This window comes from Myotis lucifugus, unplaced genomic scaffold, assembly GCF_000147115.1.
Source record: "Myotis lucifugus unplaced genomic scaffold, Myoluc2.0 scaffold_252, whole genome shotgun sequence".
In the NCBI taxonomy this organism is placed as follows: Eukaryota; Metazoa; Chordata; class Mammalia; order Chiroptera; family Vespertilionidae; genus Myotis; species Myotis lucifugus.
Genome location: NW_005871300.1, coordinates 1,580,379 through 1,605,019, shown reverse-complemented (window position 1 = coordinate 1,605,019; position 24,641 = coordinate 1,580,379). Strand labels below are relative to the sequence as shown.

Sequence of the window (24,641 nt, the reverse complement as noted above, 5' to 3'; positions counted from 1 at the left end):
ACTATTTTCACTGCAGGAAATATATTGTAATTCTTAATATGAGTTTGTGAATATAGGACAGATATGATACTTACTTAGCAGTTTCTAATGAAATCATTCATAAATTTTAATAAATATTAAATTTAATAATTATTCAATTTTATTAAATTTTAATCATATAAGTAATAGATGGATATATTCTCCTTTATAACATATGCATATTTTTAATAAAATTAAAATTAAAATTAGTCTTTAATTATCATTCCAGGACCTGGTTACCTCTCTTCCTCACATGAGAGCATCACTATTTTTTGAATCATGCCTGACTGAATTTTGAACTTTTACCATATTTAAAACATTATAAAAACTATAGGTAATATTTTGTATAATTTTCAGATAAATGGTATTTTACTTTAATATTGTGCTAGAGTGTATTTGTTTTTAAGCAACTGGTTTTATTAGAACCTGAAGATTGAACATTCCTTTACATCTACTTTGTATTAGATTGTAGAAATGCACCATATTTAATTGCAACATTTATTTTGAATAGACATTTAGATTGTCATTTTTTTTATGTAATCTAATATACAATTAACATCTGGGCCATCATGTGTGTGGTTGGAAATTTCTCAAAGTTAGACATATGAGGTAGAAATTCTGGGCTACAGGTAGAAACATTCTTAGTTCTAAGTGATGGTACTAAGCTACTGTGATATTGTGATTTATAATAATAAATAGTTATTTGGTATACCTCCCTTTTCATGGTATACAGGTCCTAAAATGCTTGTAATTTCCTAAGCAATAAGATTTTAATATTTAAAGTTTTTGTCTTTAAATAGCTATAGTTCCTGATTATAGCTCCTTCCAGAGTGATAAAGGTGAAAGTGTTTTTTTATTCATAAGAAGTTCCTTTTAACTACTGAGTTTGTGTTAATGAAGTGCCATTTGGAAAGGATTGGGACTTGTTGCCTGGGCAACCAACCCTGTGATTAGAGGGTTAGAACTTTCAGCCGCACCCCTAACCTCTGGGAAGAGGAAAAATGCTTGAGGTTGAGTTAAACACTATAGACCAATAATTTAATCAATCATGTTATTAAGAGTGTAATGAAGCCTCCATTAAAAAAAGGGGGGGACTAATGAAAGGGTTTTGGAGAGCTTCCAGACTGATGAACATGTGGAGGTGCAAGGAGGATGACATACCCAGAGAGGGCATAAAATCTCTGCATCCCTTGCCACAATCCTTACCCTGTGCACCTCTTTCATCTGGCTGTTCCCGAGTTACATTGTTTTGAGCCATTCTAGCAAATGATAAACCTCATGAGGGGTACTCATGGGAACATCTGGTTTATAGTTAGTCAGTCAGAAGCCCACATGATAACCTGGGTGTGTGACTGAGCCCTTCGCCTGTGGAATCTGACACTATTTCCAGGTAGATAGTATCAGAATTAAATTAAATTGTAGGACAACCAACTGATGTTGTAGAACTACTTTGTGTGACCCCACACATTTTGGCACAGAAGTATTTAGTAAGTAGAGGAAACAATTCTGTTTTGTTTTCTGAGTAGAAGTTTCTTCCTCTTCAGCTACCCATTACATTGATGTATACATTCTTATTCCCAAATGATGAGTCAAAATATCTTTTCCTTATGTTGCCAAATCATGTTTTCATTGCCTATGTTTTATATACCTGATGAGTACAATTTTCTAAAAATCATTTTTAACATTAAGAATTTTAATTTAATTCAGTATCCCCTATGATGCTATGCTGATGAAAAGTGACATTTTCCATAGTAAATATCAAATCTCTTTAAAAAATATCTCATGATATAGGTTTGGCTTTATCTATTTAATGTCCCTAAAGAGTAAGATGTTCTTTTTGGATTCATGAAACCGTGTATTTTGCTGTAAAGTTACAGAATTATAGTGGTGACAGCATCTCTCTGTCTTCATACTTGGATCCAAAAGAGCTATTGTCTCTGGTACTAGGGGAATACTCACAGGGTGAAGGGAGACTGATATTTATGTTTAAAAACCATTAAAAAGTGTCTCAGCATAATTTACTAGAGTGTGACCATGCAAATTTATTTCAATTTAATGAGAATTCAGTTCTATTCTCAAAATATCATCAACATTAACACTAGTTTTTTATTTAGTATTTTTAGATTGTCTCAAATGAAGTATGTCCTTATTTTATTTTGTATAGCCTTGAGTTTCATATAGATGTCTGTCTCCGTTGGAGAGTTTAAATATAATCCCATCAGGCTTTCTTTAGTTGAAAGAAAACATTATTGTATTTATTTGGCAGAAGGGGCATTAGTGAGAATCTTTTTTCAAACAAAGCAAGTTAATGAAATGCCATTAAAAATGTTCTGATTTAACTACACGATGTTACATTAGGGTGTCCTCAGATAGGGACTTCTTTGTTTATATTAGGCATAAAGACATTTTTAAGCCCACGACCTACCTGCACTAGGGATTCACACATACTCTCTCTTACTGAGGCTAATAAAAGCATTTTGCTTTATTCTTTTATTTTAATTAGGTGTTTTCTTCCTTTGGTCTCCTCTAGGGATTCTATCACGTTATAGTATTGGCTCCAATTGACATTTTGTTTGGTGTTTCATAGACAATGAGGAAAAAATTTGTAATTCAGAAAAATAATGAGCAAGCTATCATCATCTACCAGTAGAGAGGAGCATGCCCCTGGACAAAGGCACACACAATTAGCTGCCAGATCATAGCATTCTCTCCATTGATCATAGTCCCTTTTCAGAGTTCCCAAGTGATCAGTACAAGATATGTTAAGGAACAGTTTATAGAATGTCCATTTTGGAATGATAAAAAAATAAGGTAATTCCAAAACCTTTAAAATGGACTCCCAGAGTAAATTTCTGCAGTTCTTTACTTGATTTTAAGCAACTAGAATCTGATTAGGAGAAAATTTCTTATTCAAGTCACTCTAATCAATAGTAAACTTCCCTGAGGCTGGTTCTTTCTTCTTGACATCAACCATTAAATCAACAACACCTGTGTACTAAATAAATGTATATGTTACAAATATTAACAAAAATTTGTTTAAAATGCATAGGAGAGAGAACCAAGATTATGACATAGGTAAACACTGATACTCACTACCTCCCACAACCACATCAAAATTACAACTAAAATATAGAACAACCATCATTCAGACCCACCTGAAATCTGGTTGAATGGAAGTACTACAACCAAAGAAGTAAAGAAGAAAGTACATCAAGACTTGTAGGAGGGGTGGAGATGTGGAATAGGCTAGTGACACCCAAGTGTGGTGTGTTTTTAATCTGGAGGAAGATCTCCACTGCAAGGGCCTCCAGTGAAATGCAAGGGGTCCCAGACCCATACTAAACCCCCAGCTCCAGGTTCCAGAGCTGGGAAGAGAAGTACCCATAACTTTGGGCTGTAAAAACCAGTAGGAGTTTTTGATGAGTGACCTGGAGGTTGCTGGAGACCCAGGCAGTTCCTCTTAAAGGCCTGGCACACAAACTTACACATTCATACTTTCTGAGCTCCAGCACTGGGGCAGTGGATTTGGGGGATCCAGTAACATACAGGGAGGAGATAGATTGTCTGGTATTGAGGCAGGAACTCAGGGGCCAATTTCTCCCAGACAGGGGTGCTCACAGGGGTCATTGTTCCTGTGCTGGGACTTGCCCCTTTGCAGAGCTGACTGGCAGCCATTTCTGAGTTTCTGTCTGGCTCACACTATTCACTCTGGTGATTCCATGAGATCCCACCCCATCCAATTTTCAGCCTCTCCCAAGCTATTTGCAGTTGCTTTTCTATATGAATGGCCTGTCTTGGCTCAGGCTTCACTTTCCTAAAATCTCTCAAACAAGCAGCAGCTGCCATCAGTGTGCCCCATACCTTTCAATAAGATGCAGCAGCCTGCCTTGCTTCATAGCTTGGCCTCACCTGGGCACTTTGAAGCCAAACATAAGTATCAGCAATATGCAGATCACTCTTTAGCTCCTGCCTAGTGGCCCCAGACAGTGGCTAACTTTATACCTCCTGGGAGGCCCCAGAGTGAGTGCACCCAGTGGGAAGCTTCAGTCCATAACAGATTACAACTCTACACATCCACAAGTGACACACTCAAGGAGCAGACTCATTGAGCACCAAAGCCCCATTGAAGCAAGCCCTGCTCCATAGAAATATCTCCTGCCCAATAGCTCTTCCACTATAGTCACAGCTGGTCCCCCCAGCCAATTTTCCTGGATGACAACTACTTCAAGTGATGCCAACAGCAATCAAGGCTCAATCACAATAAGACTGTTCACATAGCACACACACGGGTGCCCAGCTTAGGTGACTGGAAAGGCTGAGCCTTTGGATCCTACAGAACACCTACTACACAAGACCACTCTACCAATTCCAGGAGAAATCACAGCTCTATCTAATACAGGGAAGAAACCAAAATGCAGAAACAAAGAAACATGTCACAAATGAAAGAACAGGAGAAATCTCCAGAAAAAGACCTAAATGAAATGGAACCAAGCAAACTACTAGATATAGAATTCAAAAGAATGGTTATAAGGTTTCTCAAGGATCTTAATGAGAGTTTCAAGGGACTTAGGGAGACTTTCAAGAATCCTAGTGAGAATTTCAAAGACATGAAAAAGGACCAGTCAGAAATTAAGCATATACTAACTGAAATAAAGAATAACTTACTGAGGTTCAACAGTAGAGTAGAGGATTCTGAGAATCAAATCAACATTTTGGAATGTGAGGAAGCCAAAGCAACCCAATTAGAAGAGAAAAAAAGAAAAAAGAATCCAAAAATATCAAGATAATGTAAGGAGTCTCTGGGACAACTTCAAGCATACCTACATTCAAATTATGGGGGTGCCAAAGGAGAAAAGAGAGAGCAAGATATTGAAAACCTATTTGAAGAAATAATGACAGAAATCTTCCCTTATCTGGTGAAAGAAATAGACTTACAATTCCAGGAAGTCCAGAGAGTCCCAAACAAGAGGAACCCAAACATGCCCAAGGCAAGACACATCATAATTAAAATGCTAAGGGCTAAAGACAAAGAGAAAATCTTAAAAGCATCAAGAGAAAAGCAGATAGTTATCTACAAGGGAGCGCCCATATGACCATCAGCTGATTTCTAAACAGAAACTTTGCAGGCCAGAAGAGAGTGGCAAGAAATATTCAAAGTGGTGAATTGCAAAGGCCTAAAACCAATATTACTCTACCCAGAAAAGGTATTTAGACTTGAAGGTCAGATAAAGAGCTTCACAGACAAGAAAAAGCTAAAGGAGTTCAACACCACCAAACCAGTATTAAATGAAATGTTGAAAGGTGTTCTTTAAGAAGAGAAAGAAGAGGAAGAAGAAAAGAGATAAAAACTTGAACAATAAAATGGCAATAAATGCATATCTATCAACATTGTTATTCTCTTTTTAACACTATTATTTGCACGCAAATAGTTTATCAAAAATGATACCATGGTATATGGTTCTTTGGTTGTTATCCTCAAAATACGTAGTTACATGGGATTGGAAGAAGAAATGTCAATTAGTACATTTTGAGGACCCAAATTAAAGGGAAAGCGACTTTACAGTGCTTTCTGCTATTTTTCTTTACGTTGAAATAGGCATTGCCCCCTTTTTCCTCTAGGTTGGATGTTTCTGTTTCCAAAGTGGTCTTTTACTTTCTGTGAGTTAAAAGCTTTTATGATAAAGAATGTTCATATTAGCCCTGGCCGGTTTGGCTCAGTGGATGGAGCGTCGGCCTGCGGACTGAAGGGTCCCAGGTTCGATTCCGGTCAAGGGCATGTACCTTGGTTGCAGGCACATCCCCAGTAGGAGGTGTGCAGGAGGCAGCTGATCGATGTTTCTCTCTCATCGATGTTTCTAACTCTCTATCCCTTTCCCTCTCCCTTCATCTCTGTAAAAAATCAATAAAATATATTTAAAAAAAAAAAGAATGTTCATATTAAAACATGATTTGGGGGGAAGAATTTTCAAATTAGTATGTAATTAAGAATATAGAAATAATAAAATATAATTTCCTTATAATTATTTTTAACACATGTGTACTAAATATTTGACCAATAAACAAGACAATTACTGTGATGGTGTCAGTGGTTTGGCTATGTAGTCCATAAATTAGAATGTATATTATTGTAAATAAAAAGAAGTTGATATTTGATGCTACATTATGGTAACTTTATGAACATAGAAGGGAAATTAAGGTAGTATATAAGCAAAATGCCTGTTTTAAATTTAGAAAGAAGCTGACAATCAACAAGTAAATGAATACTCTAGTGTACATATAAGATAAATAAATAAGAAGTCAAAGGGGCATTTAAATAATGCAGTACTTCAGGAGAAAAAGTCATATTCCACTTATACTCTGATGCTTAATTGTACTGAAAATGTGATTTTTTCCCCCAACAAAATCTATGGTTCTATACAGGATTTTGGCAGGGCCATAACTAGCTAGTGGATTACATTAGCATGGCAAATGGATTGGTACTCCTGGGTTTTCACTGGAATAGACATTTAATTTGGATTTTTTTCAAATACCATTGTAGGATCAAGACAAAAATCTTATTTCAATAAGGACTTTCTTCTTATAAATCATGTAATTTGGAAACCCATTTTACTGAAGTTGCAGTGCACCAGTGTATTAAGAAGCAATATATAGTAGATTTACAAAAGCCTACCTATCCACAATGTGGCTTGATTGAAAGTTGAAATGAATATTTGAAATACCTCTGGTCAAATTGGGTACTTATAGTGATTAAATGGCTGGAATTATAAAATCATTGTGATTTAAACTTTAATATACTAAGTAGATTATTGAGATATTATAAAGATAAGTTTTATGGGGTGGAAATAACATTTGAACTTGCATAAACTTCTTTTCTAGTTGCTAAGTTACTTTTTTTTCCCTTTTTCTCCAGCTTATCCTATAATGCCTGGGCCGAATTGCCTTCATGAGTTTCAGAAGAATTCATTGCAAAGTTACAACATGTCAGTAGTTGTAAATGTAATTGTCTGAATTCCTAAACAAATGAATGATTGAATGAGTTGTTCCTTCTCCTCTACTGACTAAGGTAGGATTCAGTCTTTCAGAATTTTGAAGCATAGTGAACCAGGGGATGACAGAAATCTATAGGATTGTATTTATCTAGCCCTACTCAACACAACAGGAACAGGACAATTGTGAGCCCGGGCCAGGCTCATACTGCTATTGTTTCATTGGTTGGTACTCTTGTTGATTTTACTTCCAGGAAAGAGAGAGGAGTCGGGGAAGGTATGGGTGAAACTTAATGATAAATGAAAATAAGAGGAAAAGAGGTCAAAATAGCATTTCTTTGATGTTTTGTTATAGTTTAAGAGCATGAAAATAATATCCTGTTAGCTTATACTCTTAGATGCCCAGAGAATAAAGCTATTTCTTTCTATAAACTTCACCATTACTGAAAATTGAGGCAATAAATTAGAATTTCAGAAGACCTTAGGAATATTTAAGCCAATATGACTTTATGAGGCAGTTTAAATAATTGAAAAATTCATTTTCAATAAACATTTGGAAGGATTTTAATATGAAAATGCTCTTTGGCTTTTACAGGTTATATTTATTATCAGCAATACATCCTGAGAGACACATGAAAGAGTTTTGGCACTAGAATAATCACAGCAGGATTTATTAAATATCGGAGCTACTAATTACTGTACAGCTATTAACATGGGTAATAACTATTTGAGGAAAATGTCCAATTTTGATGAGTGAAGATTGTTACACATATGCTCTGTCTCAAAATAATGTGCTGTAATGCTTATAGACCTTGTTTTTATAGATAAAAAGCAAAGGTCAAGATGCAAAATGTTTGGCAAATCAAAAGTAATATGTGCCTAAGCGTAGGATGCAGGCTTCATGCCCATAGTTAAAACCACTGACATTTACTGAGGTTGGCCATAGAAAGCCCTTTGGCACATTTAAACTAAAGTACATTTAGAATTCATTTGCACTCACATAACTTTCTGTTAGGATACTCCATGTGTGTTTTATACAAACTATATATCCACATTGAACAGAAAATTAGTATGGTCCATAAAATAACATGGGACAGTGAGCCTGGCACTGGCCTAGGTCACATTGAGCAAGACAAATGCTTACATTTGAGAAAATTTACTAAGGAAAAGACTTATTAACTTGGATACCTTTCCTAACAGGGATGTTAGAAGAAAGATAAATTACGGTAAACATCATAGACTGATCATTTAAATTATTTAAAAATGAATACAACAAATTCAACCAAAAATAGATAATATGCTAGAAGATAGATTGGGGAAGAGCCTGTCCAATACTTAATCCCATGGAATTAAGTTAGCCCAAGGCAGATCTCTGGGGATATTGGCCACAGAAATATAACATATAAATCTTGTGAAAACCATGGTTCTTCTAAGCCTTGGCATCTCACAAATGATGGATGTAATTTATGTATGTGTTCTCCTGCAGCCAAGGACTCTCATGTAAACAAAAACAAGACACGTACAATTGATAATTATAAGAAACTTACTAAATTTTTTATATCAGTATTTACTGATATAAGAAGATATAGGTAGAAGTGTATATCTGTATATATAATACTATATCAGTATATACTGTTAATAACACTATACCAGTATTGTGTTTATATGATGGAAGGATCCTGGCAATGCTCACCAAATATCTGGAATTTGAAACTTATTGAAACTTAATCTAAGCATATATTACATTCTACATTCATGTTTAGTGTATGGCTAAAGGTCCATTTTTCTGGGAAGGAATAGATATTTGTACTATAAGTTAACTTGCTTTATTTTGTAATAATAAGACATTCCATAAACTAATTGTATTGTGTAATACTTACAATAAAATTAATGTGATTTTTTTTTAAGAAAGATAAAGATATAATGATGAAAAACAAACGAGTTTCCATATGACTCAGCAATGCCACTTCTAGGACTATATCCAAAAGAATTGAAAGCATATGGCCACATAAAAACTTTTACATGAAAAGAGAAAAATGATCAAGGGTCAATCCAGAAGAAGTCTGAGGAAATGTGGCATAAAGTATATACAGATAGAAGACTAAATCTAGAGCAGGAAAAAAAATAACAGTTTTTATGTGAAATGAAAGGGAAGTATGTAAGTATATTATAGTTGATGTAAAGCTGTTTTAGGGGTACAGAAGCATGACATGAATAAAATTCTCTAAAGGAACATCTCAATATTAATGTCTTATTGCAGTGCCTGCAATACTGTGATAAAACTATAGAAATTAAAAGCTGCCTAAATTATGAAGTTGAAAAGAGAAATGTAAACAGGCATATGTAACAAATTTGATATTTATTAACCTATTAATATCTTTAAGCATAATCACATGCACATACATATATTTACATATATTTGGCACATTTAAACTAAAGTACATTAGAATTCATTTATACTTACATAAATATATTAAAACTAGAGGCTTGGTGCACAAAATCATCTCTAGGCCTGGCTGGTGATCAGGGCCAATCGGGGCCTTCCGGCTGCCAGCCAGAGCCTTCCTTTCAGCTGCCAGCCAGGGCCTTCCTTCCCCCGCTGCCAGCTGCTGGCTGGGGCCTTTTTTCATTCCATGCCGCCCCCTGGTAATTAGCGCATGTCATAGCAAATGATCAAACTCCCAGTCGAACTCCCGAGGGGACACTTTGCATATTAGCCTTTTATATAGATAAGTTATTTAATGAGAACTAAATTGCATGGGAAAACTGATTTAAAATAAAGTATTCTGACAACAAAAATTTCCTAACTATGTCATATAATACATTCCAGTTTGTTAAAATCATTTAGTGTAAATTTTCATTATTTTATAGCTAATTCTTAATGAACACAAAGTAATTGTCCAGATAAATATTAAATGAAGGCATAAAATATCACAAGATATGGATCTATCATATGCAACATTAGACACTAATTTTTCTACTATTCATATTAGTACTATTTTCAAGGTTGAATTTATAATTCTAAATGAAAAAAATTAATATTTTAAATAAGTGAGGTTTCAATCTTAGCTCAGATATGTTTATTTTATAAGAATTTAAATACCCTCCATTTCTTTGGGCCACCAATGATCAGGTTAGGTAAATTATTGAGATCCATTTTTTTTATTACTACTATGATTGACTTGTGCATTAAATCTCTAATAATAGAAGCAAGCTTAGCAAAATACAAGAAACATAATTTATAAGGAAAACTAAAAAACATGACTATTTTGAAATGTTCCAAAGTAGTAATGGTATAAAATAATATCTATAAACACAAACTAGTTTGAATATTTTAAGCTGTTGACCAAATCTGTCAAACTATGTGATGTGAAGCAGACATGGGGAGAATGGGCTTCTTTCTCAGTATTAAGATATCCTACTTTGACTCTGCAGCTATGCATTTTGTATCCCAAGGAGTTCAGAATCTTGGAGTTAATAGCATTCCCTTTACAATAAGTTATGGAGGAAACTTTAAATACACAAATATTTGAATAAATGTAGATCTGAACCTATTTGCATCTGAGTCTTGTGGAACCACAGTATATATTGAAGTATTTTTATATTTATTTCATAGATTCAAAAAAAATTACAAATAAGAACATTGTTATATGCTAGACAAGATGTTCAATACTGGATGTCAGTGGGGATAATTAAGATAGCAATTTCAAATATTGTGGATGTATATTACCTTTTTAAAATCTAGATTAAGAATAGTTTGTATGTAATGTAGATAAAAAAAGAAGCATGATAGACAATTTTATTTTTTAATTTCCTCAAATTAAGAACAAAACTTTAGTCCCCATATATAGGGAGTCCCCCAAAAAGTATACATACTTTAACAACTGATAGCTCAATTTTGAAAATGAAATGTATTATAATAAACACTGCCTTTATAATTATTCAAAGTGTGTGTAAACATTTTTGGGACACCATATATTTAAAATTTTTAATGATTGAAATTGTATAACAGGTGAGTTATCAATGAGAATCCATTTTATTCTTTAGTCGTCATCAATAAAAACATTAATAGTACAGACAGTCCTCGGGTTATGTCGAACTCGATGTTTCATGGTTATGTTGCCATCTCCCATTTATTTATTAAAAAAAAAGTTCTGTCATTTCGACAAATGTACATATGTGCTTTATGTTTTTTATTATTTCTTTACCACAAGTAAAGGTCAGGAATTGTTTTTTTTTTTAATTTTTTTTACTGTTTTACTTCCTTACCGCTGTGTATGTGCTCCATGTGAGTGATGTAGGTGCTTATGTAGGTGGGTTCCAACTTATGGCTAAAATCGCGGAACGTCACACCGTAGGAACGGGTCTCCGACGTAATCTGAGGACCTAATGTGTTTTACAACTTATGCAATAAAAACATAAGTGGGCACAAAATTCAAAGCGCAAATTAGCCATACCTAAATATAGTATCATAATAATTCAAAAAAGAGCAATTTCAAGTAAAAGCAAAGCAAAAGAGCTACTGAAATAGTCATATTGAGAAAGAGCTTGAATTCATCCAATATGAATTTGTTTCATTAGAGTAAATGTTAACTCTTTACTTCTTTCAACAATCATTGGTTCAATTACATTAATCATTTTTTTCTGCTTACTTCTCCAATCTAATAACAAGAAGAATAACAATGCTTTTTTTAAAAAATATATTTTTATTGATTTCAAAGAGGAAGGGAGAGAGAAATAGAAATATCAATGATGAGAGAGAATCATTGGTTGGCTCCTCCTGTATGCCCCCCAGTGGGGATCGAGCCTGCAACCTGGCATGTGCCCTTGGCAGGAATCAAACCCTGGACCCTTCAGTCTGTAGGCTGATGCTCTATCCACTGAGCAAAACCGGCTAGAGCAGCATAACAATGCTTTTATTAGGCAATTTGTAGGAGCATTGGTGTCTGAATTATATTTACTCATTGACATCAATTTGATATGAATAAAATAAATAACTTCTACATTGAAATTGCCTAACCCTTTATTATCTGAAAGGACATTACTCACTCATTTTTTTTAGAAAAACGTAATTCAATATATCCTCTCTATGCAAAATTATAGGCCATCATTTTTTGCTACCAAATAAGCCTTAATATACAATGAGTTTCAAAGAGTATATACTAATGAAATTGGCTATATTGGAGTTCATAGAAACTCTTGGAAATTGTGTGTTGTTTCTGCCTTTGTTGTTTGTAAACTGTAAAAATATTTTCCCTTTTTTTTCTTGTATATCTGTCAATCTGAAGAAATTACTAAGAGGCCAATGTTTTAGCTAGGTATATATTGAGAAAATAAAAACTCAGCAAGAATCCATCATTAGATTTCAGGGCATAGATTTTGAAAAGTATCAACTGTTAAGTCTTACACATTTTATTAAGTTTCTACTAGGTTACTAGAAATATTTCATTGGAAATATTCATTGCCTTGGAAAATGACGAGGACAATAATAAGTATAACTCATAGTGCTCAAGTAATGTCTTTATGGAAAGCATTCAAAATATTCCCCAAACTTCAATAATAATAAATGTTACCTAGGGGTGTTCGCGGAAATACAGATTCCTCAAGAGCTTCCCTCGGACACTGCATCAGATTTCTATATATACTCTGAGTGAGGCAAAACATGCTCATCTATAGTCTTCATTTTTATCACTTATATTCCAAAACCCATGTAAATAATCTGACCAGATTGAATTGCAATATAAAATTTTGTTTTAATATGATCATCCTTTATATATAAACATTTCTTTGATAACTTTTTAAATATATGTAAAGACAGAATCTCCTGGTTATGCTGTTTGCAGGATGTCGCTGCGACCTGGTTCAAAGCAATTCTAGAACACATTTCTGAAATAAATTAATCTGACAACACAAAAAATCATATATTAACATTGGATCAAATACATAGGAACCAAACAAATGGTGAAGTGCACCATTATGTTTTAAAATAATTAGGAAAAATAATTAAATGACAACTTTTATTTTGCCTCTTTTCTATTTTGCACCCTAATATGTCAATATTGTAGAAATATCTGAGATTTGTTATTTTTAATGTTATTACAATGTAATATTACAATGTAATATGTGAAGTTACCTAGCTACACAACACAAATTTAAATTTTGAAATTTACATGTTCTAAAGATGTTGGAGGTGAGGACAAATTCAAAAGGTGAAATTAAAAAGGCAATTTTAATTTAATAAGATAAGAAAATCAGCTTGTTTTTCTTTTCTTTAGAAGAAAATTATTCTAAAAATAATTCCTAAAATAATATGAGATATATGTAAAATAAAATATAATACATTTGGAAAATACTTGCACTTGTAAGTGAGGCTAATTTGGAAGAAAGATCTTTTATTTAGAATCAAAACAACTACATGATGATGTTGCTTGATTTCTATTCTAATGTATACCCTTGAGCAAGTCACTTAACCCTACTTTTCAATAACTTCTTTTAAAGTATATATACAAAATAATTAAATTTGGGGGAATAATTTTTCATCATGTTACAGTGCATATCTGAATTTACTTTTTAGAATGTAAGGTTATCATTATTCAATATAACACAGCTTTGAATAAATAGGAATCTTCCAGAATTTAGATTCCAGGAGAATGTAAACTATTTCATTGTCCCTACTGGTTGTGAAGGCGTTTTCTGCTTCTGGCATGTGAAGCACCGAAAATGCATTGCCAATGTCTTTATGTACCTTCTTTTTTTTTTTTCCTTTTTTTAAAAAATATATTTTATTGAATTTCTACAGAGAAGAAGGGAGAGGGACAGAGAGCCAGAAACATCGATGAGAGAGATCGATCAGCTGCCTCCCGCATGCCCCCGAGTAGGGATGCGCCCGCAACCAAGGTACATGCCCTTGACCGGAATCGAACCCGGGACACTCCAGTCTGCAGGCCGACGCTCCATCCACTGAGCCAAACCGGTTCGGCCTTTATGTACCTTCTAATTGTGGGGTGGATGAAGGCAGGAGGTGTCACAGTAGTGACTCTGAATTAAATTTAATATTGTTTCAAAATATGTTTTTACTAGGTATTATACTATGTTCTGCTGTTTTAGCACAAAGAAAAGAGATGCTTTGGGAATTTAGGAATTAAATAAAAATATTTTTATTTTGTCATAGATGTCATTGACATACAGAGATTAGTAGGTCAAAAATAAATTTTAGACAGAGGGCCTGACAGAGCAGGTTTTGGTGGGGAGTTTGGTTTTGCTTAGTATTTTATTCGAGAAAGACGAAGGCTGACCAAAGATAGATTGCGACCACATTATATTATTTTGAGTGCCTTATTCTGAACAGGTCACTGAAAATTTCAGGAAAATATGCAACACGATCAAATGTATGGCCTAAAAATAATTTGATTGTCAGTGCATATGATGGATATAAAAGAGAAAGGGAAAATAATAATGTTTGAAGGTTATTTCTATGTTTAGTTCAGTGTATTTTGTTATTGTCTTCATAAGATGCTATTATGAGGGATATTTTGTGTTCTGTGATATATGACAACGTATATTTGATAAACTCTATATCCTTCCTTCAGAAATTCTTAAGGACTGTTAGATAAGAAACTAGAAAATTCTGAAGTAAGAAGTCCTATGCAATTGAGTCCGAAACTTTTATTATGGCACATTTATTGATGTACTTGAGACCATCAGTTTATAAAATACTTGTCTAGTTGGAAACACAGAAAGACACTAGGACATCAGTAAGTAGAGACTTGAATTCAGGCAATGCTGTAAAAGTAAAATAGACAGAATTTAGCTATAGACTCAAGGTGGAAGATAGAGGAAGAAATTAAAGGCAATTTGATGTATCTAGCAAAAGCCTTTCTATAGCAGCACCTATTTCAGAGTTATCTGAATCCTGCATAGTTTGCTACATAGTCCCTGGGACTTGTTCATGGTTTTTAGGGGTGTGGGTAAGAGATATTGTGTTTTCCTCTTGATGCATAATACAGAACAGCAAATTCCTTAGAATATTTTAAGGTATAATTAGCTTCCTATGATTACTCTTAAGTACAATAAGGGCAATTATGTTCAATTGCAAGAGAACCTGCTTATTGAGTTAATATTATTATTTTACATTCTGCCCACTATTTATAGTATTTTGTATATGAAAAATGCATATCTGCACTCTGTAACATTTGATACGTATTGCATGTTTCCTACCCATATTATGTCCTCCCTTTTCCTCACCAATAGAAAAGAAATTTTGTTCCCAAATAAAATTACTTTTCTTTCTAACTAGCTTTTTTGTTGCAACACATAGCACAGTTCTGGACAATTAAATTTTTTCAGAAGTCCCCGGTGACCCAGTGAAACATGTTGATATGCATGCATTATGCATGTATATGTGTGTACATATGCATGCATATATTATCTATTTACCCATTTATCTATTGATATCTGTCTATTTATATCATCTAATATCCTTTGAGAGAAGACCTATTGTGTTTAGTTCTCTATTTTTCTCCTTTTATCTTTTTTTTTTAAGTTGAGACTTGATTGTCAATGATTGGAATTGAAATAACCATCTTGAGACCACGAGGAAAGTGATAAAGGCTAAGAAAAATCCCAAAGCTTTATGGATAATTCAGCAACTTGGTGGTTAATTATAATTTTAAACAGCTTTATTGAGGTATAATGATATACAATGAACTGTACATATTTAGTGTATACAGTTTGATGAGATTGGACATATGCAAACCGATGATACCATAACCACAATCAAGGTAGTAAACATATCTAATACCTCCCAAAGTTGTGTCCCTTTGTCTTTGTCATTTTTGTTCTTTTTTCTGTGTGTGATAGGAATGCTGAACATAATCACTACCCTCAAAAAATTGTTAACTATAGGCACTATGTTATATAGTGGATCTGTAGAACTTATTTTTTATAATCAAAACTTTATATCCATTGAATAACAACTCTCCATTTCTCCTGCCATGACCTTCGTGGCAGGATTCAGGATCTGAAGGTGGGGCCGACGCACAAATGAAAATACTATACAAGAAATATGAATTCAGAAGGCGTTGGGGGCCAGGTGGAGCCTCTTTCTTGAAGTGACACACCGAAACTGGTCCCATCTGCTTTTACTCAGTTTTAGATACACATCTTGCCCTCAGTAAAGCACGGCAAATAGGTAGCAGACAGAGCATCTCTAAGGTCAATAAAGATCAGTAGTAATCAGTAAGGTCCAGTAAACATTTACTTGGAGGCCATCAGGTCAGGAAATTGCTTCAAGCCACCGCAATCTCAACAGGAACAATCAGTGCTTAGCATCAGCCCTGCTAACGCTCAAGGTCCATTGGCCTTCCGCGTTCCTTGGTGCATGCTCATGAGTATTGGCAAGCAGTGGCTTCCTGAATTCTCCCAAACCCCAGTACCTGGCAATCACTATTGTATTCTCTGCTTTTATGAGTTTGGCTATTTTTGATATCTCATGTAAATGGGATTATGAAATATTTGTCATTTTCTGACTGGCTTATTTCACTTAGCATAATGCCCTCCAGGTTTGTCCATGTTGCCCCAAATGGCAGGATGTTCTCTTTTTAAAGGGTGAATAATTTTCCCTGCAGGTATATACCTCATTTCTTTTCTATTTCTTCTTTTATTTATTTATTATTTTTTAGCCTGTTCATCTGTTGATAGACACTTGAGTTGTTCCCATATCTTGGTGAGTATGAATAGTGCTCCTATAAACATGGGAGTGAAGACATCTCTGCAGTCTAGTACAAGTCTGCTGGTGGTTAACTGAGTTTCACTGTAAAATATATTTTAAAACCAAATCATATATTCATTAGCGTTGAGAGTGTTAAATTAAACAAAATAGCATTTTTAAAAGTGTCAAAGAAACATTTGAATTTTTGGTACATCTGAATTAACTTTATTTTAAGAAAATTAATTTTATAACATTTTTATTTTATAATTTACTATATTTCTTGATTGTGCATGTTACTGAAAGTAAAAAGCAATATAAAATTAAACATTTCAAATTCTATTTTGGGTATAAACAATTCTTATTTATAGTTAATCTAAGTCTAAGTGACCACACTATACAGAATGGTATTGAAATCATAGTGAAAATATAAAATAATTCAGAAAATTATTCCATTAAATTGTGCCTTAAAAAAAGAAACTATTATTTTGCAATAAATCACTGTGCTTCTGTAGCATTTTTCTCCAAACTCAGGGATTAAATTCATTTTTTAAAAAAAGATCTTTAGTATCACTTTTGCCTTTGTTTTATGTATACTTTTATTTCTGTTGTTTATAATCCTCACCCAAGGATATTTTTCCATTGATTTTTAGAGAGAGTGGAAGGGAGATGGAGAGACAGAGAGAAACATCAATGCTAGAGAGACACATCTATTGGTGCCTCCTGCACACACCCCTACCAGGACCAGGGAACCTGCAATCAAGGTATGTGCCCTTGACCAGAATAAAACCATCAGGGACTATGTATATTTTAAGAGTTCATTGAAGTCCTGTCATGATTTATGTTATACAACATATATTTATCTAATTTAGACTAAATTGTAAGAGTTCAAATGAATTATTTGCTCTTAACATGTTATAGATTTTTTATTGTGGGTAAGGAATCTCAGATATCTTCACTATCATGTGAGATGCTGGCAGTTTCCCCATCTCTGGTATAGCCTTCATGGACATGTCAATATATAAGAATCCAGTGCTGACTTGCATAATTGATAATTTCTTTCTGATCAACTTTTTTGAATATCAAAGCAACATAGAGAATCACATTGGTAGCAGTTATTTTGGAAAATAAATTGATTTTTCCCTATTCCATTTTCTAGTTATACACCTCAAAAAGTTCAAATAGGAATATATCATTTAATATTCATTGTTTTGTTTTACTTTTGATCATTTACTTATATGTGACCCTATAACCACTTACTGACATCTACAGTGTCAGTAGGAGCAATGTGATTATTACAGCAAAACTGTAAAGAAAGCATCAATTTAATGTTTAGCTTTATGACTAAAAAAGCTTTTAAAGCTTACATCCAAAACAAATTGTGATGTTACAATATTGTTTTTGTTGTTGCTTTAGAAAAGAAATTATTTAAAATAAAAAAGAAAGTAAGAATAGATGGAGTTTATGACAACCTATTTGTTTCATAGAATGATAAGGGGGAGGATAATGTAAAATATCTATAGATCATCATGTGAGGGCATCAGATTGGGAAGAATCATGTCCATGAAACTAAAATAGATTAAGGGAAGGCTGTCTTCTGATGCTGCCAGCAGCAGAGTCTTGTGACAGTTGATCCCAGTGCTGAAAACCACCTATGACATATTGTTGTGGATGACAACTTGCCTGTACTATGTAATCAGGTCAGACATACTCTGATTACTATGAAGAATGACTTTTGACAATGGCTTGCATGGGATCTCTGATACATCTAGCAGAAATAACTATTAATAATTACACATATGTTTACTGTGAAAATATGTAATTATTACATACACATAGGCACACAAATGCACAAAAAGACATAGGTGAAATAAGATTTATAGATATTTTATATATGAACCACTGGAATGCAATGAGAAATTATGATGATAAAAACTACCTTCAGAAATATACAACTTTACTTTATTTTCTTTAAGTGAATTTTATATTGTGTTGTTTTTATATTATTATTAATTTAAAAGAAATTTTAAAATTTAAACGTAAATTATTTTATTTTTTTGTTCATATGCACATGAGTTAAAATATGCTGACCATGGGTGCAGTGAAATTTTTATTGGTCATGGATCAAGAAAACCATTTGTCTCACCTTAGTGTTCCTGAGAAAAATAGCAATAATGCTAATTGCAGTACATTGTAATTTATATTATAAAACCATAAATCAAAGCTAACAATTTCTGCCACATACTGTCTTCTGTTCAAAGAGAACTGAGACAATATCTATGAATTATGGTTTATGGTTTAATTTAATTCTTATATATATGTGTCAGAAGTTTATATATATATATATATATATATATATATATGAACCTAATTTTGACAAAATTTATCATCTGAATTTTTCTGTTCTAATATGCATATAAATATATTTTAATTTGTTTTCAGATAAATTATATAGTTTTAATTAAATTATTTTAACTCTTAAGGATAAGGAACAGCCCAAGAACTGTGAACTGCCAGTGATTCACTTGGTAACTAAATTTGCCTTTGTATACAAATGTTTTATATTCCTTATTTATCTTATTGGAAATAGCTTTAATCAAAAATTATATTTAAGTATTAATTTATTATAGATCTTCATTTCCCTTAATTTCCATTTTTTTTGTCCAAACATTCTCTTTAAATAGACTTTCTACTAGGGCTAGTCATGTTATACTAAAATCAAACTACTAATTTAATAGTAATTGCATAATCTTTCATAGTAATATCTGATATAAAAATATTTGCTATATGACTGAAAATAATGCAATGTTTAAAATTTGTATTTATTTTTGATGGAATGCAATACATTATTAGTATGATCCTCTATTTCATATTTTCAACATTTTTCATCCAAAATTGATAAATGACCCTCATGATTTACATACTAAATTTACCTCTTGCTTCCTGATACTATCTTTACTACTCTTGTAGTCTAATAACAAAGAATTAGCAAGTGTAACAGAAAAGCCATTGGACTTGGAATCAAAATAATCCCATAGAATAATGTTAAATTGGATATTGGTAAAATTGACTGTTATTGCTAATAGAAATCACCTCAATGCCTATTTTTATAATCCACAGCATAACTATAAAATATATGTATAGTAATGCCATACATTGAAAGAGCTCTCAATAATACTTTGTATTTTAAAATAACTTTACACATACATTGAAAAATGTTAAAATTATTTGCACAGTTTTATGCAGGCAATGATGTTCAAGGGTGCTATAAAAACAGGAAGACAGCCCTGGCTGGTAGCTCAGTTAGTTGGAGCATAATCCCATCTCCTACACCAAAAGGTTTTGGTTTCAATTCCAGGTCAGGAGCACATACCTAGTTTGCAGTCAGGTCCCTGGACAAGGTGCTTTTAGAAGGCAACCTATTGATGTTTCTCACATAGATGTTTCCCTCTTTCTCTCTCCCTTCCTCTCTAAAATCAATAAGCGTATCTTTGGGTGAGGCTTAAAAAATAACAAGAGGACAGAAGAGTTATTTCTCATTCAAACTTATATATCAAGAATTTACATATGCTACTATTATAAAAACTGTGGAATTAATAATGAATTATGGTCTCAGCCTTGAATCAGCTCAGTTCAGCGGGATGTGTAATCACGAATTTGCAAATCAGCATATTCCAAGCAAATATGACTGACCAAGTCCATAGTAACGTTACCTTTGTTTCTCCCTTTCCACACTTACTTCTTGGGCGGAAGCCACTATGTGAATCCCACACTTACGGCTCAGAGGGGAGTTATGCTCTGCATCCTAGAAGGTGGAGTATATACATAAATTAGTTAATCCCTTTTCTTCTGCAAAGGAGATTTTTAAAATTTCTTTCCACCTAGCTATTCATTTAATAAATTGTTTACCTCTGTACTGACTCATAGATATTCTACTTTATCCTGTAGGAATGATCTTGCTTTGTTTTACTTATTTTGCTGCTCAAATTGATCTAGTTGGGCCATTGGTAGTATTTGTATTTGGCTCCTTAACTTCTGATTCTACAAAAAGGTTCAGTCTTATCTTTAAAAACTTCCTGCCCCAGTCCTCGATCCACCATTTCTCCAAGGGACTCTGCTTTCTTTTATTGAAGAATGTTATTGAAAACCAAGATCTTGGTGCAAGGAAATATATGTGTGTGCTGATGTGAGCATGAGTACCTATATTAAATTAAATATGAGTTTATACTGATGTCTCGAATTCTAATCCATGCCACATAGATCATTCTAGCCCATGCTCCTTCCTCATCTGTAAATTTCCACTCCAACAGTAAAAAAACAAACCAAACAAACAAACAAACAAACAAAACACTAGTATTTTTCAACAATTTCCTTAGTTGTTCACTTCCAATATATATGAAGAGTGGTTTCAGAATAGGGGTATAACCTATATATCCCCCATGATAAACACCTCATCAAACAGAGTACAGTATTGATGTACAGTTTTCTTGTTTTTGTTTCTTTTTTCTTTAGTCTCTCAGATTCCACTTATTTTCAAAATTAGGTCAGCAACTATTCCCCCTTCCCTCACCAACACTCCTTTAGTGAGGTTGAGCCAGTCTGTACATTGTCAAGTTCTGTGATTTTAAATAAATGCCTGGTGTGCGGTGTGTAGTGCGGGGCTCCTCTGACATGAGGTCGTGGGGCCAGAGGGGAGACCATCCCTGCTCACCCTGTGTTGTTGCTGCTGGGTAAGTGATGTGCAGCCCCAGGACTTGCTAACACCAGGGGCAAGAGCAATATGGAGTGTTCACCCTTCCTACCTACTACCACTTCCAAAATACAATTGCTTCTGTGTGAGGACGGAGCCTCAGCTAGCAGCTGACTCCACCAGCCGGAGATGGGAGAACTGGTGCTTTCACCCTGCAGACAATTGAAAATCAGCTCCACTCAACAGCATCGAGGGGAATTTGGAGTATCACCCCCTCCTGAGAGTTGCGGGAGGAATGGAGTTGGTATAGTTCTCTGTGGGGCCTTACTGATACCACCAGGAGGATGAATCAAAGCAACTCTGCCTGAAACCAGCGGGTGATGGCGAGCGTGGGAGGAGGGATGTGGATGTTCATGTACATTTTTTTACTGTTAGTGTTTGCCTGGAGTTAGGGGACGCATTGCCCAAACTAATTTTTGTGAGGGCACCCTCTCGTGGCCTTTAGCAATAGAGCAAAGCCTTCCTGAGTCTCTTTTGTCTGTGCCTCTGGCAATTCCAGGTGGGAGGCTTCGGCAGCACCCTGACCAAGACATACTGGGTGCCGGAAGGAAAAGCAGGGAACTCACCGCTCCATTGTCCTCAAGCTCTAAGTTTACCAGCCAGCCCACTTTCTTCTTTCCACCACTCAGGTCTTCCCAAGCTTGTCTGTCTGTTATGTCCAGGGTAGTTTATTTCTAAATAAACAAATGGGGCTATTCCATCTTGGCAGAACTAGAAGCCTAAACCTTGTTATTTAATAATTGGCTCTGGAATTCTTCTTAGTGAGATCACTGTTTAGAGTTTAGGTATAATTTAAGATTATTGGAGCTGCCCTGAACCAGTAAACTCGGGGCCAGGGATTATTGTCTGTTGGGTTAGCTGCAGCGTCCCCGGTGCTTAGAACAGTACCTGGTGCACCAAAGGCACGCAATAGAGGTTTGCCCAGTGAATTTTTATTATGTATTTACTGAAAGAGTCCAAGATACAGTTAGGGGCACAGTTAGAAACGTAGCCCCTACCGTTTTCTCCCTCCTGGGTGTTTGTGGGGATGCTGTGCCTCAGTTTCACCGGCCCTAAAACGGGATCTGAAGTCGCCGTTTCTGTGCTGGCCGCATGAGCTCGGTGCCCTTAGGGTAGTCCTTAAGTCAATCCCCATGGGCACCGCTCAGACTGAGTTTGGCCTCCAGCCAGGCCCCAGCGGGCCACCCTTTCTGCTCCCATCAGGCCCCGCCCCGGTGGGCGGAGCCACGGCCGGGCTAGCACTTATAAAAGTTCGCAGCCAGTCGCCCACAGCAGTCACTCACCTGAGCTTTTCAGCTGGAGCGCACACGCCTAGCAAGCCTTCTGCCCGCCAGCCCGCCAGCCCAACCAGCCTGCAGGCCCGGCAGCTCGCCGGATCGTCCGCACCGCGAGTATGTCCCGCCGCAAGGCCGGCTGCATGCCCTGCCGAGTAGACCCAGAGCCCGCCGCCCACACCGACAACGAGAAGGAGATGGGGGACCTGGTCATCGACGTGAAGCCCGAGCCACATCCGTGGCCCCTACAGGCCGCGGGGCTGCAGCGGGGTTCTCCAAAGGAAGTGCCCGCGCCGGGCCGCCTCCAGGGCGCACCCCGCTCCTGCCCTACCCTGGTGCCCGCCGCCGGTACCCTCCTCGCCCTCGGCGTGCAGAACCAGTCGGCGCCGAGGACTTCTCTGGTCCCTGATCCTCACGCCCGCCAGCCCTGGACGGACAAACACCCAGATACGTTGACCTGCGGCCTCTGCCTGCAGACCGTCCCGCTGAAGGCCATCGCGGCTTTCATGGACCACAAGCAGCAGGGCTGTCCGCCCTCTAGAGGCCCCAGCCCTGGCCCGGACTCACAACTTGAGAACCTGAAGGCCTTGACTTGCCTCCGCTGTGGCCGACAATTCACCGAGGGCTGGGAACTGCTGCGCCATGCCCAGTGGGACCACGGACTGTCCATCTGCCTGACGGAATCCGAGGCCCCAGAGACTCCTCTGCTGGGCCTGGCAGAGGTGATGTCAGCGGTGGTGGGGCAGGGAGTGGAGGCCAAGGGCTCCCGGGCGCACAGCCTCCCCCGGCGGAGCCCCACCTGCCCGGTGTGCATGAAGACCCTCAGCTCCTTCAGCAGCCTCAAGGTGCACATGCGCTCGCACACGGGCGAGCGGCCCTACGCCTGTGACCAGTGTTCTTACGCCTGTGCCCAGAGCAGCAAGCTCCACCGCCACAAGAAGACCCACCAGCTGCTGCAGCCTCAGAGCCCCTACACGGCTAAGGCCAGTCAGGAACAGGCCTCACCTGCCCCTCCGGAGCCAGCCGCCCGTGCCGCTGCCCCAGCCGGGACTCTCCTGTGCAGCCATGAAGGGGCCGGAGCTGCGGACACAGCAGCCGTGCAGGAACCTGGGGCCCCAGGTGGTGGAGCTCAGGCTGGTCCTGGTGGGGACAGTTGGGGCGACGCCATCAAGGAAGAGAGAATCAACTCTGCCCAGATCCCAGAGAAGTTTCCTAAGAAGACTCCAAAGACAGCGGGCCAGTGCCAAGGGCCCGGAGGCAGCTGTGAGTTCTGTGGGAAACGTTTCACCAACAGCAGCAACCTGACTGTGCACCGGCGCTCACACACCGGGGAGCGGCCCTATACCTGCGAGCTCCGCCCCTATGCCTGTGCCCAGAGCAGCAAGCTGAACCGCCACCGCCGCATACACGGTCTGGGGCCCGGCGGTGCCCGCTTTGAGTGCCCCCACTGCCCTGTGCCCTTCGGCCTGCGGGCCACCCTGGACAAACACCTGCGGCAGAAGCACCCCCAAGCAGGCGGGGAGGCCTGAGTGGCAGGAATGCCCTTCCCCCCGCTGTCCCTGGTACTGCTGCTAATGTATCTGTTGATCATGTCCTGCTGTGAATAAATCCTCCCTCCCTCCCTCTAGTTTGTAAAATATGAAAAAAAAAAATAAATAAAAGCAAAACCTTTTTATCTGCCAAAAAAAAAAAAAAAGAAGATTATTGGAGCTTGAGGAGAAAGAGGGAAGCTAGGTAGATAGGAACAGGGACCATGAGGGCCATGAGGGGGTGGAGGGGAAGGAAGTGAAACTAGATGGAGTTAATAAGACACCCAACTGGGCGGGAAGAAAGGGTGCTCCTAGGAAACAAATTTTATAATATATGAATGTTGCTAAGACTGACAGTGTGAAGATAACCAATCACAA

General features: G+C 36.6%; 1 pseudogene; it reads left to right on the top strand.

The window, feature by feature from the left end:
- Positions 1 to 22,853: 22,853 nt before the first annotated feature.
- On the top strand, positions 22,854 to 24,288 carry LOC102420477 (annotated as a pseudogene).
- Positions 24,289 to 24,641: the final 353 nt, after the last annotated feature.